Source organism: Microcaecilia unicolor, chromosome 2 (genome assembly GCF_901765095.1).
Source record: "Microcaecilia unicolor chromosome 2, aMicUni1.1, whole genome shotgun sequence".
Classification (NCBI taxonomy): Eukaryota; Metazoa; Chordata; class Amphibia; order Gymnophiona; family Siphonopidae; genus Microcaecilia; species Microcaecilia unicolor.
The window spans coordinates 423715270-423728295 of record NC_044032.1 but is presented as its reverse complement, the minus strand read 5'-3'; positions in this window follow the sequence as shown (position 1 = coordinate 423728295).

Below are 13026 nucleotides of genomic sequence, written 5' to 3'. Positions count from 1 at the left end.
GCTGTTTCTTGGACACCCGCGTCCAGCCCTCATCCTCCCCTTCCTGCCGCTTCCGACCCTCCCCCAAGCCCCCCCTCTGCCGGTCCCTGTCCGTCCCCGGACCCTTTCCCCCCACCCCGGGAACCTGATCATGGCCTGCTTCCCCTCCCCCCTCCCCCTGACCTGAACCATTCCTACCTATCTCCTCCTCTCCCCCATTATGGGAGGCCTGAAATCCTAAGAAGTTAGACTCTGCATGCAGCACAATAGCCTTCCTATCGAGAACAGCTTAGGATGTAGCTAGGACAGACTTAATCAGCATAAACTAACATATTCTACAATCTGAGTTGGACAGACTAACAGGAGTTACTGAAGTGGGAATGAAAGATAGGTGATGGTTAGGAATTGAAAGCAGGCATCTAGGCCTCCTGTCCTGTGAGTTGCTGTGTTGGGGGTGGGGGTGGGGTGTGGAAAAGGGTGGGTCAGGTGCAGCACTAAACAGCAGTCTCTGACAAAACAAGGGTCCAGGCTCTGCTGTGCTGTGTCTGTCTGAGCCCTCTCTGGGCAGAGGACAGAGGTTAGCTGAGCTCCCACAAGTTATTTGAGAGCCAGATTCAGTTGGAGCAGTGAGGTCCTCTGACAAACACAAGGAGGATATTTCTCTGCTTGGGAGGGGGGAGGGGACAGGTCAGAGAGCTGACAGCTTTGGAGCCAGACTGAGATGAGCAGCAGAGATTGATTGCTTGCAAAGTGATGTCCTTGAAGGCAGGCGCCCTCCTGCAGTGCTTACCCTGCTTACCAGGTTTGACCGGCCCTGCCCATTGTAACTCCTTGTGACTCTAGGTAAATGGAAGTGTGAGGGGTGTATAGAACACTGTCTAAGATTAGTCCCTCAGATAGCCCGAGCCACCTTAAAATCATTGTCCCCTCCCCCTCATCCTTAAGAATAGTCCCTCAGATAGCCTGAGCTACCATAAGATCACTTGTGAAGGAAGTGAGCTGAGAGGGGTGGAGTCAGAACCAGGAAGTATAAAAGGCAGGGCCAGACTGAGGTTAAGGAGGCCGAGGGAAGGAAGAATGGAAGCCCCAACATATGCCACTACAGCTTATGTCTAATGATTGTGACCTGTCTGGAGTAAGCCACTTTTGTTTCCTGATTTGAGACTAACAGGCCTTGCTCTAATGTGTGGCTAGAGCCAGACTTGGAACTCGGAGAAGAACCAAGAAGAACTTACAGGCTGTGTTTGGGGCATGGCAGCCCCACCAGCCACAGACTATGTTTTGGGCCTGCCAGCCAGAGGCCTGCTTAAGACTGTATTTACTGAACTATAGAAGTGTTTCACCTTGTGTTCCTTGCCCTGTGACATAACAGGCCTCAGGATTCAGTTAATAAAACACATGTTTCTCGTTTATACACCATTGTCCGGTTGTGTTATTTCACAGGCCCACCCTTAACCCTCACTTGAGGTATCACAGGAGGGTTAAGTGACTTGCCCAGAGTCACAAGGAACAGCAGTGGGATGAAAATTAAACAAATAACATATGTTTAATCACATGATTAATCACGATTAAAAATGTAATCAAAATGCTGCCCAAATTTATTACTATTATTAGCTGTATTATTGTTAACCATTTGTATAGCATATATCAGGTGCAGGCAGTGATCTACCAAAGCAGCTTTGAATGGCTCTGATGATAAACAGTGTTCTTCAACTTGATTCATGAGGAGTTTACTGTTTTTACATTACATTGCACTACATTACATTAGGTTCTTCTTGCACTGGGCTCATAAGTTCAGCATGGTTTACAAATTAAGAAGCCAGACCAATTCTGGGACATTTACATACTCTTTCCAAATTGACATATAGAAATTAATGAAGTTTTGAAATAAAAATGTCTTTAGTAACTTTTGGAAAATGTTATAGTTTGTTTCTAATCTTATATATTTGGGTAAGGAATTCCACCTGTTTGCTGACTGGTATGAGAACAGTTTCAATAAACTAGATTAATATGCTACATTTTTGACACTGGGAAAGTGAAGAGTTAAATAGGACCAAATTCTATAAACAGTGTGGAAAAATCAGTGTTGAAAAATAACGTACTAAGGGCTAGATTCTATATATACTCCGGACAAGTGAGCCTTCTCCGGAGTAGCCACCACACTCTGGATTGCACTGCCTGAAAGGCTGCGCTTAACACAACACTATCTCTACTTCAGGAAGCAGGTGAAAGCTTGGCTCTTCAACCAGGCCTTTACTGGAAGAAGTAACTAACTCGTTAGCCTCACTCACACACACACACAAGGAGTAAAAGATCATCCAGAACTTTCCTCAATCTCCACTTCCCTAATTGCAAAGGCGTAAAATACAAAGTATTGCATGCATCAACCTTCTCCTATATGAGCACGCAGTTCTGGAATACACTACCACGCAACCTGAAAATGATCTACGAATTAACTGACTTCCGCAAACAATTGAAGACTCATCTCTTTGAGAAAATTTATTGCAAGGATCAAAACACATGAAGTGCATACATACTAATAGAAATGCATCAATACACTCCCTTCTGAATTTCTCTTACCCCGTATTTCCACCACACTTCAAACTCCACCCACAGATAAAATGTTATACCCTATGTTCTCTTGAAATTGTTCTATCGCCTTATCTTTTCCCCATTGTAACATCACATGGTTTCCACGCCCTAACGATTTTTGACTTGACTTTGTCTTCCCATAACTCCTCTCAATGTAACCCATAATCGTACTGTAACACACTGTATTTCCATCCTTCACAATGTATTGTAAGCCACACTGAGCCCGCAAATAGGTGGGAAAATGTGGGATACAAATGCAATAAAATAAATAAATAAAAATAAATACTCAGGCTGCATATACTGCAGCAGGACATGTTTATCCACTCCTACTAGCTGAGATAACATTTAACCATTTCTTTGACCTCATGTGCAACCTTCTTTAAATCAATCACCTTACTTTCTAATTCTTCCTACTTTCTTACCCTTCTATATGTTACATCTTTGCTTTATCCTTTGCTATCACCTATAATGTTCTATTACGTGGGTCTGCCGAGAGACTGGGCCGGGCCCGGGACAAGGCCACCCCGGGGCCCCGCCCCACCCCCATGGTCATCGCCGCCGCCCCCCCAGGCCGCCATGCCACAGTCCCCACCCGCCCCCCTCCGTCCGGGCCCCCTGCATTGAAATCATCACAGCGCCTCACCTGTCACCTCGTTCCGTGACTGAAAGCGCAGCAGCGGCAGATCGGATTCGCCTCCCTTCGGGCCTTCCCTCCCTGTGTCCCGTCCTCGTCTGATGTAACTTCTAAATCCTGGCATCTAAATTAGGCACGGATCCCTCTTGTTCTATAACAGCACGCATAAATTCTAGGAATGCCCCTGATCCACCCGTGACTCTCCCATAGCTGTGCCCCCTTTTTTGAAGCCATGTGTACATTTCAATTAAGGCCAATTAATGCCGATAATTGATTATTAGCACCCAGTTGGTGGTGCTATTTGACTTGATATTCAATTAAATTGCGCATGCACATTGGGTGCACGCCTAAAACGTGCATCTGCAATTTTAAGCACCATTTACAGAATTTTGGAGATAATGTCTAGATTTAATGTGACAATTTGAAAGAAATGATGAGTGAAATGGTATTTTTCACAAACATTTGCACAGGTAAAACGGTGCTTTGCATGAAGAAATTGGCTTTAATAAAGTTGCTCTCCCCCCCATTTTTTTTAACAGGTCACCTATGTCAGTGTTTCCCAAGTCCAGTCCCTGAGTACCCCTTGTCAGTACGATTTTCAGCATATCCACAATGAATATGCATGAACTTGATTTGCATATAATGCCTCCTTTATATGCAAATCTCTTTCATGCATATTCACTGTGGATATCCTGAAAACCTGGCTGGCAAGGGGTACTCCAGGACTGGACTTGGGAAACACTGACCTGGGTTAATAGGGTAGGAAGATACCTATTTTTAGCCTATTTTATAAATACATGTAGCTGCAAAAATCACACCTAGATTGAAAGCGTATATATTAGGTCTGCTTGACAGCAGGTGTAAATGTACATGTGTACAATATGCATGCATTTTATAAAATATGCCTGTAAATCATGACTCCGCCCATGCTTTGCTCAAGCTCCATCCCTGAGCATGCCTACTGTACAAGTATGCACTGGCTTCCACCACGTGTAGTTTTATCATCTCCTAATTTAATAGGAGACCACTGATATATGCAAATCAGCATTTTAGTGAACATTGTTTATAAAATTACCTTCTATCAGGAACTACTGCCAGGCTACGGAAGGAGCCCAGCGGTAGTTCTCACCCCTAGTGTGCACCATTTCCGGCACTACAAAAATATGTCCTATTTTTATTGTGCTGGAACTGAACCATTGGTAATCTTGCAGCACCACACACTGTCCAGTTACTGCTGGGTTAGTGCAGGAGCTCTTACCGCCATCTCAATGGGTGGTGATAAGGGCTCCCCCACCACAGAAAATGGCCTTGCGGTAAGAGTTTCACTTACTACATGGCCATTTCTTTTCCTCAAAAAAAAGACAGCAGTGAAATGGGGCCTCAGCGCGCATCAAAAACATGCGCCGATGCGAGCACAGGCCCCCTTTTACTGTACTGCAGCTTAGTAAAAGGACCCCTCAGTGACTTACTCAAAATCACAAGGCGCAGCAGTGGTCTACCCATTAGGCTACTCCTCCATTCCACTGGATACCTACACTAATGTGACAAGTGACAAGTGCTAAGTGCTCTCCAATCTCTTGCCATGTTCTTCAGAATTTTGAAGTTGATCCCTTCGGGTCCTGACGTAATTTCTTAATTATTTGATCTGGCATAAATACGTTTACCAAACATTTCTGAATGTTTCATCAGTCGCAGGTATCTATCTGCATTGTCTTTTTTGGACTCACTAAGATAAAGAATGAAGCTAGTTTCTTAAATCTATGCCTCTTTGCTCTCAATTACATTTACCTTCTGTAAAAAGGTAACCTGGCTTCCTAATTGACCTTTTGTTCCTTGTGAATCTGCATTTTGTCTTCTTTTATTTATCCTTAGCAATTTTGCAAACTTTCATTCTTCACCTTTGTCCTTCATGTCAAACTATATATTTTAATGCTGTTTTGTAATCTTTCCAGTACCCCTGCATTCGATGAATCATTTCTCTTCCATGACTCTTACCACAGAAGGATAAGAAAAATGCTGAAGGGAAAGAAAGACTGAAAAAGAAACGTCCTATTGTTCCAACACTTTAAAGTTTCTCATTAGCTGAGTAATACATTTTGGGGTCGATATTCAAAAGATGGTATATAATTTTAAAAATGCTACTGTAACATGTATTTCAAAGGGGGAGGGGAGACATGTTAAGGTTGATAGTCAGTAAAATGTCAGTTTGCAATGTTGTTGGATTGCTGGTTTAATCAAGAATTGGCAATGAATATGATTATGCTGCAACCAAAGTTATGGTCTCTATGTATCATTTCTATAGTGCTACTAGACTTATACAGTGCTATACACATTATGGGCCAGATTCTATATAAGGCACCTAAAAAATCCACACAGTAAACATTTCCGCATAAGCGTTTTCTGATTTAGGCAAGGTATATAGAATATGCTTAGTTGATATCCCAGCACCTAAAACTACACACCTCCATTTCAGTGGCGTAGCCAGACAGCCAATTTTGGGTGGGCCTGAGCCTAAAGTGGGTGGGCACAAAATTATCTCTGCCCTGCCATTCCTCCACCTCAAAATATAAATACTTTAGCTAATGAGGATCAGGGGCGTAGCCAGCCTTCCGTGGGTGAGGGGTCCAGAGCCCGGGGGGGAGGGGGCACATTTTAGCCCTCCCCCTGGCGCCGCCCCCCCCCCCACCGCCGACATTGCCGCCCCCCCCTCCCGCCACGAACCCGCCGCCGCTGCAGCCTACCTTTACTTTTGCTGGCGGGGGATCCCACTCCCCGCCAGCCGACGTCTTCTTCTCAGTCCTTCCTGCTCTTCAATGTGCAGGACGTCAGCAAACACATTGAAGAGCAGGAAGGACTGAGAAGACGTCGGCTGGCGGGGAGTGGGATCCCCCGCCAGCAAAAGTAAAGGTAGGCGGCGGCGGGGGCGGGTTCGCCGGGAGGGGGGTCCTGGGGTGAATCTGCGGGGGCCCCGGCCCCCTCAGGCCCCACGTAGCTACGCCACTGATGAGGATCCTCAAGCTCTGTTAGCTGAAGACTTTCTCCGAAGGCAGCCAGAACTCCGTTTTACCAAGCTTGGCAGGCAGCCGCAATGTCCCTAAGCCACTAATGCCAGCACTACAGGCGTGCTTAGTAGTCGGTGGCTCAAGGATGCTGTCACTGATGGTAGAAGGGAATTCTGGCTGCCTTTAGAGGAGATTCTCAGCTGGGGATGCTTGGGGTTCCCCACCAGTTATAAAGCAAGGGTCAGGGCCAGAGTTAGACATGCTATGGCCCAGGTCAGAAAATAAAGGAGGGCACTTTCTCTGATCCCCTCTCCTCCCTGCCTCCCCTCCAATTTCCCCACCTGCCAATACTAATCACACTGACAGACCTTCACCAAATACAGACCAAGGGATCACAAATTAGAAATTAAAATATTTACACAAAAATTGAATTGAGAATCCCAAGAAGTTAAATTTAACATATACTACAACACTGGAGAAATAACAACAGAAATGCATTTCCCTTCTATTGAACACAATGCAAAGACAATTCCTATGCACATTTCCGAAAGCTAATATATTCCATTTAAAACATTCAAAATAAAATGCTTTTTTCTACCTTTGTTGTCTGGATGTTTTCTTCTTCCATTATGTTGGTTCCAATTTCCTGTCTGTCATCTACTAATTCTCCTTCAAGCGGCTGCTGTACATTTGTCTTCTCTCTGCTGTCTATTCCCTCACTACACCTACCTCTGATATAATGATCATTCCTTTTTATTTCTGTCCTCTCATTTTTTTCTTTTCTGCCTCTGTCAACTCAAATTTCACCCTCTTTCTCATCCTTCTCCTCCTTTTTACTTTTCAGCTACCTATCAGATTTCTATCTTCTTCTTCTTTCGCCCACTAACTCTCTCATTCCCCATCTCACTCCTTCCCCAGGCTTCCATTCCCTTCCATCTTTAATCTATTCTCCATTACCATATTTCTACCCTCTGTAATCACTATCATTTCATCCATTTTCTTGCCACCCTTCTCCTCCCCTTCCTGGCCTCTCCCACTTGGTTCCACCATTCCCAGCGCCTTCCTCCCTCCACCTTTCTAGCCCAGCAACTGCTCTCTCTTTCTTCCATCCCCACCTTTGTAGCCTGATATATTCTGTCCTCTCTTCCCTCCTGTCCTGTTCCCCATGGTCCAGCATATTTCCTTCTCTCTTCCCTCACTCCCATTGTCTGGCATCTCTCCATCATTTTCATCTGCTCCTGGATCCATCTTCTACTCTCCCCCTCTCCACCTGTGCATCTCTTCCTGCCTCTCATCCTATCCCATGTCCTACATCTCTCTATCCCCCTCCCTTATACCCCAGAGCCAACTTCTCTCTTCCTCCTCCCTCCCTCCCACCCACCCACCCATGCAGCATTCATGCCTTTCCTCTGCCATGTCCAGTATTTTTGCCTCGATCTCACTGTCCACCATTTCTCTCTCTCCCCCTCCTTTGTGCCCCAGGTCCAACATTTCTCTCTTCCACCCCTCTGCCCCCCCACCATGCAGCATCTCTCCCTTCTTCACTTCCAGTGCCCCCCCCCCCCCCCCCTGGTCCAGCACTTTTCTCCTCTTCCCCGCCTCCAGTCTCCGGTCTGGCACCTCTGTACTTTTTTTCCTCACTGCTTCTAATGCAGTGTCTGCAACTTACAGCATTGGAACTACCCGGCAGTGATTCACACAAACAGGCTCGCACGAGTCGCACCTCACAGTAGCTCCGGAGTTCCCGCCATGTCCCATCCTAATAGGAAGTTGCATCAGTGAGGGCGTGATGCGTCAGTGAGGGAGTGATGTGTCAGAGCGAACGCCAGAGCCGGCCTGTGCTGTGTGTTTGAATCGCTGCTGGGTAGCGCCAGTCCTGTAAGTTGGAAGCACCGCGGCAGAAACAGGGAGGAAAAAAAGAGAAGTGCCAGATCTGTGGGAGTGGAGGGAAGGGATCATGGGTGGTCGGGGGGCGCTATTCCTAGGTGGGCCTTGGGCTTAAGTGGGTGGGCCTGGGCCCACACAGGCCCACCCGTGGCTACGCCGCTGCTCCATTTTTACTAACGAAAATGTGGTGTAAATCCCTACCCATAGATTTCCACACACTGGACCATATTCTATAACTACACATGTAAGTTTTGGAACACCCACGGAATGCCTATTTCCCCACCCATAGCCACGCCCCTTTTGAACTGCACCCATTAGAACTTAGCGCAGTATATTGTAGAATATACTTAGTGAGTCCTGTGTGTAAATTCTAATTATTGCCAAATAGTACTCATTATTGTTTGTTAAGTGCTGTTATCAATGCTGATTAGCTTCTTAACTTGGGGTCCTTTTACTAAGGTGTGCTGAAAAATGCACTGCGCTAGTGTAGGCATGTGTTTTGGGCACGTGCAGATCCATTTTTCAGCGCACCTGTAAAAAAGACCTTTTTTTATTTTTACCAAAAATGGACATGCAGCAAAATAAAAATTGGCATGTGTCCATGGCGTGTGTCCATTTTGGGTCTGAGATCTTACCACCAGCCATTGACTTAGCAGTAAGGTCTCATGCGGTAACCATGCAGTAATTATCTACAAGCACATATTGACGATTACTGCTTGGTTTCCAGCGCACATTTCAGACATGCGTAAAAAACTAAATTACCACCCGGGTAACTCCAAATTGAAGTGCATTAGGTGCACGTGGGCACCTACGCGGCTTAGTAAAAGGGCCCCTAAGCCAATTAAGTGCATTGTTATAGAATATGCCTGGATTTGGGCACAGATCTCTAGGCACAATATATAGAATCCTGCAGTATATGCAGGTACTTTCTCTGTCCCTAGTGGGACCAGGGGCCATGGAGAGTTAAATGCCTTGCCTAGGGTCACAAGGAGCTGCAGTAGGAATCAAACCAGTTCCCCAGGATCTCAGCTTACTGCACTAACCATTAGGCTACTCCTCCACCTATGATTGTTTGATTTCGCTATTTGTGGTGCCAGTATTTGATCATGATGGAGTGTAACCTGTACAGAGTGGCAGCTGGAGCTCTGTCCGCCTTACTGGGCAGACTAGATAGACCATATGAGTTTTTATCTGAAGTCATATACTATGGGCCTGATATTCAGCTTGAGTTAACCGGCCGAGAATGGCTGCCTACCGGATAACTCATGTCTTGGTGGATAACCAGTCTTTCAGTGACATTTTACTGGTTATCGCTGCTGAAAAAGTTCAGTTAGTGCAGAAAATAAAGCCAGCAATGTTGGAGGCATTCTGGGGCATGACCGGTTAAGTCCCGATATTCAGAACTTAACTGGCCAGACTTAGAGGCCAAATAAGACCGCATAAAAAAACAGGTCTACCATTGCCTGCTAAGCCATGGACAGTTAAGTATGACTATTGACTTAACTGGCCATACACTAGCAGGCGTTGAAAAACCCAGATTTTCAATGCAGGTCGCTGGTTGAATATTGGGGGGCTAATTACTATGTTACATTTAAACACCCACCACAAAAGGTGTAGTTAGGAAGGTGACAAGAAACTGTACAGTGGTTGCATTTCAATGCATTCGACAAGTACTTTATGGTGCTTCAAGGTTTCAAAATTGTTTTCCTCAAGTAATAATGACTTTTTAGCTTAATGTTCTATGAAGCATTCATTTGATATGAGTAGCCACAAAGCTCTGAGGGATATCATCTCGTTCCCTGTTTCCTACGGGAGATGAGCTAACATCATAAGATGAATTGATTCTGTCAAAAGACAGGATGTACTTTGTAGTTCTTGGATCCTTACATTCAAGTTAAGAATGTATAAAAATCACTTTGTAAGTGTAATTATTTTCTAGTCATGTAGGTCCTTTGACTGGCCACCATTAGAGAAAAGCCATTGGGCTTGATGGATCTTCTCCTGACAATTTAAAGCAATTAATTTGGCTAGTTTGGAATAGAGGTTTTGTAATACAAGAATTTTTATTTTGCTTAGGGGCCGTGTGATACTGTGAGAAAGGTTTGGGGGTTGGCCTTCACAATAACACAGTCAGACAAGATGATAAACATGAAATAAGTAGGTAAAGTCTCTTATCTTCAGAGATTGACACATCCTAGCATAGACCTGTGGCTAACAGGGTCTAAAACACTCAAATACAGTTTTGTTGTCTCTCTTTCTCTCTTTGGTTTTCCAGACCTCAGAACAAGGCTCACAAGTCTTCAAATAAAAGATTGGCTTACCTCAGCCAGGTAACAGTAGCTAGAAGTATTCAGTAAAGACAGAAGTTGAGGCTTCACTTCTTCCTTCCCTAGGCCTCCTTATCCCCACTCTGGCCCTGCCTTTTATACTTCCTGGTTCCTGTCCTTTTGGCTCCACCCAGTGCCGTAGCCAAGGGTGGGCCCAGGTAGGCCCAGGCCCATCCACTTTGGGCTCAGGCCCATCCAGTAGCAGCACACTGTGTGGCTGGCAGGGATTCGAAGGCTGTGGGGCCAACATGACCAGTGTGTATTAGTTGCTGCTAGCTGCCAGTGAAAATCTGCTATTTAAAAGATATGCGGGAGAGGGGGGATGTTTGAGAGACCATATGGCATGCAGGTGAGAGAAGGAGAGACCAAATCACCTGTAGAATAGGGTGGGATTCTTCTGCCCACCCATCTTGGGCCCAGACCCACCCAAAATTGGGTGTCTGGCTACACCCCTGGCTCCACCCTTCCCATATCACTTCTTCCCTGAGCAGGACTAGTGGTTTTAAGGTGGCTCAGACTACCTAAGGCTTATTCTTAGTGAGGGGCAGTGCTCTATAAATCCCCTCACAGATTTTTTTACTAAGCTGCATTAGGTGCTAATAATGCAAGCTTCATGCAGCTTATAATGGTGTATCACGAGATGCGCTCAGGTATAGGGTTACCATATGTCTGGGTTTCCTCGGACATGTCCTCTTTTTGAGGGCGCCGTCGGGAGTCTGGGCGGGTTTCAGAGTTTTCTCTATTTGTCCGGGTTTCTTCTCAGTTCGGGTCACATGACCATGACCTGTGCAAGGGCCAATGCTGGCAGGCAGCAGTGTCTGTGAGTGTGCCAACCAGCCTGATCAGCTGATCTACTCATCTTGCACTGGGACTTTCTGTGCCTGCACCAGCAGTGTCACCATGCACGCAAGGTCCTTGTGCAGTGCACACGTCGGGTGGCGGCTGGCTAGTGGGCAAAAAAGGAGCTCGAACTCGGAGAACAACAGAAGGACGACAGAGTAAGTCAGGAGTCGGGACCGGACGACGGCAAAGGGCCAAGGCACGGTGTGCGCGTGCACCACACTGACTCACCGCTTGTTTGATTGACCACATCCATGAATCCAGACACGATCATCACCGATGTCTCCTGAGTCGTTGAGCCTCAGAGCCAGGCTGCCGGTAATTTACTAAGGTGAGCAAAGCTTGAAGAGATGGAAGAATCAAGAAGAAGAGAGAGAGCTGCCTGAGACTGACAGAAGAGCTGTGGGCCGCTTTCTCCAGCTGCAACTTGTCCAGAAAGTTTACCAGTTAAGTTTTTTCAAGTTCAACAGGCAGGCCACAGCACAGCAGCAGACAGACAGTCACTTGTCTCCACGATCCTAATTCCTCTGTCTCCCCCTCACACTTTTTTGTTTCCTTATCAGCACAGCACAGCACAGCAGTGTTGTCTTAATTAAAGCTTCCCAAAAGTCCCACACCACACAAGGAAACCACCTTCCTCCACAGCAGGGAACTAATGTTTTTTTTTCCAGGTGGTAAGGTTTCAGTGAGGCTTTTGCTTTTGTTATTTATTATATTATCATTCAAACATTCACCAGAGCTCACACTGCCTGCCTAATGCCATGCATCAGAAGCTGCCTGAGACAGACAGAAGCACAGGAGGGAACTAACGTTTTTTTTTTTCCAGGTGGTAAGGTTTCAGTGAGGCTTTTGCAAATATTCACCAGAGCTCACGCTACTTGCCTAATGCCGTGCATGCATGTGCAATAGAGACTGGGCGCACACCTCACACAAAGAATATAAAAACTGCCCAGGCTGGCTTGCCTTCTTTAACTACTCTCTTTCCTGAAAAGACCACACTGTTCAGCACTGAGGTAATAAAAAGCAAAAACAGTTTTATGACATAAAGTATTGCTCCAGACTCTAACCCCAGTCAGTGTTCCACAAAAAGAATGTGTATGTATGTGATGCTTGGCACTCTGGTGCTGAGTGATATGACTCCTCTTGGAGTCAGGTCTGACAGTCCCTGACTCCTCCTGGCCCGGCCTGAATCAGAATCTTTGAAGAAGATGAGAGAGGAAGCAAGCAAGCTACAGCAGCACAACAGCAAATCCTGAATCCTGCACTGGACTCTCAGCCTGCCTGCCAGGAGACAGTCCAAATTAATGTTGGTTCTTGGAGTACCAGCTGACAAAGAGAAGACCCACTCCTCGCCATGTTCAACCCCTGGATAAAAGCCATTCATTGATACCCAATGAAGACTCCACTATACACTAATTGGGCTCATAAGCAGTTCAAGCGGCAGCCTCGCGAGACTTCCATAGAAGTCTTGTATAGGGGGCGTGGCAGGGGTGGGGAAGGGGTGAGGTGGGGCGGGGTATGTGGCCTCTTTTTTTCTTAAGGCAAATATGGTAACCCTACTCAGGTATCCCATGGTAACTGCCAAATGTGCACACACTAACTGCATGCAAAAAAAAAATTTTTTTTTGAGGGGCTGTGTCAGGAAGCAGAGAATGGGTATTCCTATGCTAACCAGTTAGCGCAGTTACATTACCGCATGCTAACTGGTTAGCACATGGATAATGCATGAGCCCTTACTACCTACAAAATGAGTGGCAGTTAAGTG